The sequence below is a fragment of the Austrofundulus limnaeus genome, unplaced genomic scaffold, assembly GCF_001266775.1.
Source record: "Austrofundulus limnaeus strain Quisiro unplaced genomic scaffold, Austrofundulus_limnaeus-1.0 Scaffold712, whole genome shotgun sequence".
NCBI lineage: Eukaryota > Metazoa > Chordata > Actinopteri > Cyprinodontiformes > Rivulidae > Austrofundulus > Austrofundulus limnaeus.
In genome coordinates this window covers 239,170-246,039 of record NW_013953114.1, presented here as the reverse complement: position 1 = coordinate 246,039, position 6,870 = coordinate 239,170, and positions in this window count along the sequence as shown.

The window sequence follows — 6,870 nt, the reverse complement described above, 5'->3', positions numbered from 1 at the left end:
ACATTGGTGAATGCCACAAATTCTCCTAAATCACTCGTACGCACAACTTAAGAACAAATCTGTGCGTACGAACGGTTCTTGCATGAGGCCCATTGTTTCTAAACTTGTGTCCATCATGTGAGGGACGTGAAGGTTTGAATAAAGACCAGTGTCTTTGTGAGGACAGCAATGCCAATAAGAAGAGTCCACTTACGAGGCCTCCGCTCATATGGGTTCTTCATTCATTACCAATTACCTTTACCAGTACCTTTACCAGTATCAAGTAGTATAGGGTAGCATCTCACCGCACTGCAACTATTGCAGACTAATTGGTGAGTCAAAATTACACGAAAAAGGCACATTTCATTGAATTTCAAGGTTTTGTGATAAACAACCTTTTTGAACAGTTATTTCTTTTAAAGTTATAGTATATTTTGAGTGCATAGCCTGCCAAACTCTATTGAATACCACCATTTATTTCAGTGGCCACATTGTAACTGTCATGATCTGTACATTTTGTTGAATTTTTTTGGTTCTTTGTATTTTTGATTAGGCTTAGTTCCATTTTTGATTTTAGGTTTTGTTTTCTTAGGAATCCTGTTTTTACCGGATCATTCTGTCTTGTGTTCCTTCTGTTCCCCCCTCAGTTTAGATTTGTACCACTCTGTTTGTTTGTACTTCATTGTTAGGTTATTTTTGATATTCTTGTGTTTATTTTTTACAGTGGTAAATGCTGTTTAGCTTCCCAGTGTTTCCTGTCATTTCTCCTTTACCCTCAATCTGCCTCTATGATTTTCCAGTCAGCTTGTCACACCCACTTCACCTGTTTCCACTTCTCTTGTTAATCTCAGCTGCAGACATTCTCCCACTCATCCTTGGCTGTATAGATTCAGTTCCTTTCCATCTTCACATCAGTTCTGCATTGTTAGATTTTCATTTCAGTCAGGTTTTTTGCCTCGCCCCCTGTGATGGTCACTTCTAGTTTTGCTGTAAGTGTGCTGCTGCAGCAAAGTTTTTGTTTTATTAGTTATATAAATAATTTGCTATTCGTGATCTTTGTGTCCAGTCTGTATTCTGGGTCCAAACCATCTTAAAACCCTGACAGTTCATGCTACAGCTCACTTTGTATTCACCTTGGTGAAGAACACTTTTGAAATGAAAATAAGTAGATTTAGATCAGTTTTTAAATTAAATTATTAATCACTGGTATGGTTTTAGACCTGKATAATCAGGGCTGTAGCCTCCAGTGTTTTGTGCCAGAGGAGAGCTTCAGTGCAGAAATCAAAATGCAGCTCATTTTTTGAAAATATTCAAGTTTCAAGTGACAAGACTGCAAGCTTGTGCAACTCATCGCAAACATTTTGAGACATTTTGGAGACTTCCTTGTTTGGCTATTAGTCACCAACACTGACRATGCTATTTATGCATTGGAACAAATTGAAGACTTAAAAAGACAGGATTTCATCTGTAAAATTTCAACTGGGCCAACCAGCAAACAGGAGTTTAGAATGATGACATCGATTTTCTGCTGTTTTAGTCTGCCTGTAGTGTAGCGATGGCAGCGGAGRAAGTGAATGAAGCCATTCAGTCTGTGTTGACAAGGCTTCCAAATTAAATTCAATTTGTCTCACAAAGCCTGCAGTACTCATTTACAGCCATCTTATTTGGCTTGGAACTTCTCTCTTCCTAGTAGAGGATGGTTGTTTACAGCGCACATGATTTCCAATTAGCTTCTTCGCTTACCCCCCTTCATGGTCGAGCTGGTGCACTACATRCCAACGTTAGCACTACGGCCAAAMATTAGCAATTCATCYAATCATTTTAAATTTCATCAGAGTCCACGCATCCAGCATGAAATCATTTCTAAATAGGGGTGTAAGAAAATATCGATACACTGAAATATCGTGATGTTTCTCTTCCCAATACTGTATCAATTCTCTAAAGCCCTGTATCGATTTTTAATTAAGGTTTAAATTGTCAACTTTCTTGCCAACAGTTCATTTTTATGCTGTAGTTCAGTCTCTGTCCTCTAGTTGGCAGCAGTGAGCCAAACATTTGGCCTCTCCACTCCTAAGGAGCCAGAGTGTAATTAGCATTGTGAGTAAACATTAGCATCCTGCACCAATAGCTGAAGCAGAACAAAAAAGATTGACACCCTCTGTCTTCTAAGCTGAGGTAAGGTTACRAACACATATTAGTCAGAATGTTTGTATTTGAAGCCAAATTGAAGTGTCTTGACTCGTGCGCTCTTGAAGTGTAGACAAAAACCACGTCTTCTTGTTGAAGTGGAACTGCTATTGCCCGGACAAAGATGACTCTGGAAACAGGCTGGTTTGAACAGCAAGCACCTTTATTTTAGCAGTTCAAGGATATACAGCCTAAAATCAAATTGTGGCCTCCAGCCAAATGATTCTCCAGTAAGAAAGATGGAGAAAGAAGGTGAAGAACAGGGGCGTACAAGGCTCTTTATAGGTTTCAGAGTGTAGTTCAACAGAGGCCTCATAAATTTTGTCACGGTGTACCTTAGGCATTCCTATTCCAAATATGGTAATATGTGCCGAGATCTAAAGCTGAAACTCAGAGGCCTCACATCTGTGCATTCCTGAGACAAACCCCCACTCTTAGGACACTACACTCTTTTTCCAACTGTAGTCAGCCTTCACCTTACAGAAGGCAGGCATGCATGTGTCTAGCCTCTCGAGGTCGGTGCTCCCCCCAGATTTGTTGCTCTGGATTTGATCCCAATGTCATTTTGCAGAGTCAAAACCTCATTTTCAACATTAGAGGCTCAGTCCAGCTGAAACACGGACACAAATTTGGACTAACTGCACGTCTTTATAGCAGCCACAATCTCACTTTTATTTTTAAAATCACGGAAAAGCACGTCTGTAGCATCAAACACTTCTTTCATAACTTCGTCATCGCTGAAAGACGTTTTTTTGTGTTGAGGCCTGTACGGGGCTGCATTAGCTGCCTTATCTTAGTAGGGGAAGTCAATCTAATAGCGTTTGTGCATTGTTTTGAAAGAAATGCAGTTCCACGTTATCCTTTTTGGACAAGCCAAGGCAGCGCTCGAATTACATATGAGTCCTCTTCCCACTCCAAGTGAAAATAATAAGTTTTTATTTGCTTGTTAGCTTTCTTTCACACATTTTTTCCCGCCTCGCTACTATGTTGTGAACACGTGACCCTAAAGTCTCGCGAGACCGTGTTCAGAGTGCTGTTTCACCGCACCCAAAACTCGCAAGACTGGAGTGCGTTCAAGAATACTATGTTAAACAAACATTGCAAAGAGTGCGTTCAAGGCTGCAATGTTAAACAAACGTTGCATTCTACAAGAGTGCGTTTAAGGCTGCAATGTTAAATAATGTTGCGTTCTACAAGCTCTGTGATCCATTTGCTCTGCAATCGACTTTTAACAGGYTAAAGAGCTGCCGGTTGATYGTGATCGACTGGTTGGCCTGGCCTGATATAGGCTGTTGTTAAGTAWGTTGGGTGACCATATTGTTATAGTAAATTAATATTGAAAACTAAAAGCCACAAATATATTTTCAACCTATTTATTGTCAAATTTTGTCTAATAATTGAAAACGTGAATGAAATAAGAAATATGAAACAAACAAAATACATACAAAACATAGTTTTGCAGAGTTTTTTATAAGAATTTTTGGACAAAAAAAATCACAAAATATTGCAATATATCACCTTGCTTACAGTATCGCAATATATTGTGATATATCCTGTCCTGACCCCTCTGTCAAGTATCGTATCGCCAAATTCTTGCCAATACACAGCCTTATTTCTTAATAGCCGAGAGTCCAGAACTTCTGTACAAAACAAAGACTAGAACGAGGGGCTGGTTTATCTCAGGCTACTGCATTGGCAATCTTCAAAATTTCTTCAAGAATTTTCTTGTTTCTTTACATTAGTTTCCTGAATAGAAGGTACCTGGACTTTCCTAGCTTTTGAAAATGAGTTAACTGTATTCTGAAAGGCCTTTTCTGTTTATATTTGACTGCAAGGAGGCTTTTTATGAGCTTTTACAGGGTCAACACAATGACTTTTTCATTGGTATTCACAATTTAGGAGCAACTGACCCCACTCACCCATACTATGAATCATCTGTGTGGTTATTACTTGCAGTTTGTTTATTGCCCTGAACATTGTTTGAGGTGTTTTGGTCGTGTTCTCAGGTATGAAAAAAATAATAAAAAAGCCCATCTGTCTCCCATTCAAGTGCTTTCACATGCGTGAACTCTAAATGCCACCAGATGTTTGAAACAGTTTCTGAGAGCACAGTGTTAAAGGTACAATAATCGTACCTTCAATAAAGTTTGGACGTTCCAGGGCTCCAGATAATCAAAGTGAGCAAGAAAGAATGCGTGTGCCTAGTCAGTGAGGTTACAAGAACCCTTATGGACTTTAAAGGTTGAGTTAAACAGCTATTGTCTACTCAGCTAAAAGTGTCAGAGGCMTGACCAAAATTCAACAACTAAGGCTGAAGCTGCAACATACTATTAGACCATTCCATCAGTTTTGTGCAATGATTAAACATGTGGGTGCATGGACTGAAAAGGCAGAAAGGCTTGAACATCTCATTGAAAAGCATTTTCTTTTTTCTCATTGATTCACTCAGTTGTTAGGAAAACATTTTTCAAAGGTGTCTAAACCACACTGTTTAAAAAGCCCCCCCCCCCCACACACACACACACACACCCCATGTTAATTTAAAAAATGACTAGAAACAAACTATTTCTAGTAAAATCACCAATCGAAAATAAAGTTTACTTGAACTGGAAGAAAAAAGTGACAAGAGAAAATGCACCAATTGGTGTGTAAGTGACTGAGGATATTAAACAATTATGTATAGGCATGCACCGATGTGAAAATTTCAGCCGATATTGATATCCGATATAATTATTGCTGTCATGGCCGATAACCGATATTTACCGATATTACACAAACACACAAGTTATTTATATACATTTATGCACAAACACACTTGGGTCTTTTTTGATACCATAAATCAGTGGTTCCTAACCTTTTTAGACTTGTGTACCCCCTGAGCCATTTTGTCATACCACTGGTACCCCCTCTGTCAAACAAAATGATGATTCTCCAAAACTATATGTTCAACAGCTGATTATTAAATGCAAATTATTTATTTAACATCCTAGAACATTTAATTCTCAGACATTTTTTTCAACTCAAATCAAACATAAAGATAAATATGTTGCTTTGAAAGTGAATAAGGAATTATATAAATAAACCAGGTAATGGCAGRTGCAGAAAAGAGTAGCGTCCAAAATACATCAAATACCCCAAATGTGCAAATGCCGTGAGATTCCACGTTTTATACAGGATTCTATTTTGTGTCAATTTTGTGATTCCATTTGCATTTTCCGCATTGCGGAAATCATAGGGCCCTACAAATCTCAGTCCTGGGAAATTTTTCCACATACTCCCTGTAATATACTTGCGTACCCCAAAGCAGTTTGAGCTCTAGTGATTCTTGATCTTCAGCGACAATAAAAATGTCTGCGTAATACTTTGGCATTTAAAAGCCTTACAGCAACGCTGCAGTTTAACATGAAGTCTTTTTATTAGCAAAAACTCCAAGAATGTCATTCCCCTCAAGTCAAAGCAGAAGGATTAAATCCAAAAAGTAAAATTGCACAGTTACTAAGTACCCTCATGTGTCGCTTCACTCTCATGTTTAAACATCTTGTTTGACCAAGATTTTAATAACCAACAGATTTACCATCAGAATAAATTAACTGAGAGGAAATTGTAAACCGTATCAAAGAAAATCAGTTTTTAGGAAACTCTTTCATCAAGGTAAGAATCCCCCCCTCATTTTGATATAGTGTTTTTGTGGTCATTCTCAGTTTTATTGTAAAACATTTGGACATCCTTGTTTTTTTATAATGGCAGAAAAAACAAGAAGTGTTACTAGAGATGAGACCTCTTAGGGTTCTTTGTCCGAACTGCTCTATTTCATCCTGTCTTTTTGTCATTTAAAATAYTCTCTGCTGTTTTTCTCGGTGTGTTATAAGGTTCAGCAGAAAGTTCAACACCTTGAACCAGAAGCATTCTTAACAATCCCAGTTATTTTTAGTTTCTTTGTTTTTTAAATTGAATTTCCTGAGTGTGCAGTGTTATTTAAGCAACCCATTGGCTTTTCCTGCTGAAAACTAGTCTTTCAGAATTGGTAATCACTTGTGCATTGCTGGCYAGAAAAAAACACTTTCAGTTTTAAGAAATGATGGCAGCTCTTGGACTGTTGCTGCCATTCCTTAATGTTGCCAATTATTTGCTTTCTCTCTTTTACTCTGACTCCATCGTCAATCAGTGTTGATGTTTCCTGCACACACACACATACAATATATTCTGCTTCAGTTCATATTCATGATCAAAGTGTAATAACAGAGGAGACATGATTCAGTTATTTGTTGCATTTTTTTCCCCTTTTGTTCATTATTGGAAGKTGGGGGTATTTTGGGCTGTGTGTTTTTGTGTGGCAAGGGGTGGGGTGGTGGTGGGCATGTTAGATATATAAATAAAAACATCTCTCCAAATGTAGGGTTTCACAGTCCAAACCCAGCTTGTGTGGAGTATTGGGAGCTCATACATGTGTAGAWACTAATGGTAACTGGCAGTATTAATGACATTAACCAATTACTCAGCATGCCCTGAAGAGCACTGAAGCAAAAGTCAGAGATAGGATTTGTCTTCCCAAAGCAAAGCCAGCAAGAGAGCATGCTAGAAGTTGAAAGCATAACTGATACACTACTTGGCTTAAAAACAAGTTCCCACCAAAAAAAAAAGGTCACACTCCAATATTTGGCTGGACTGCCTTTAGCTTTAAATATGGCATTGGCAATTAACATA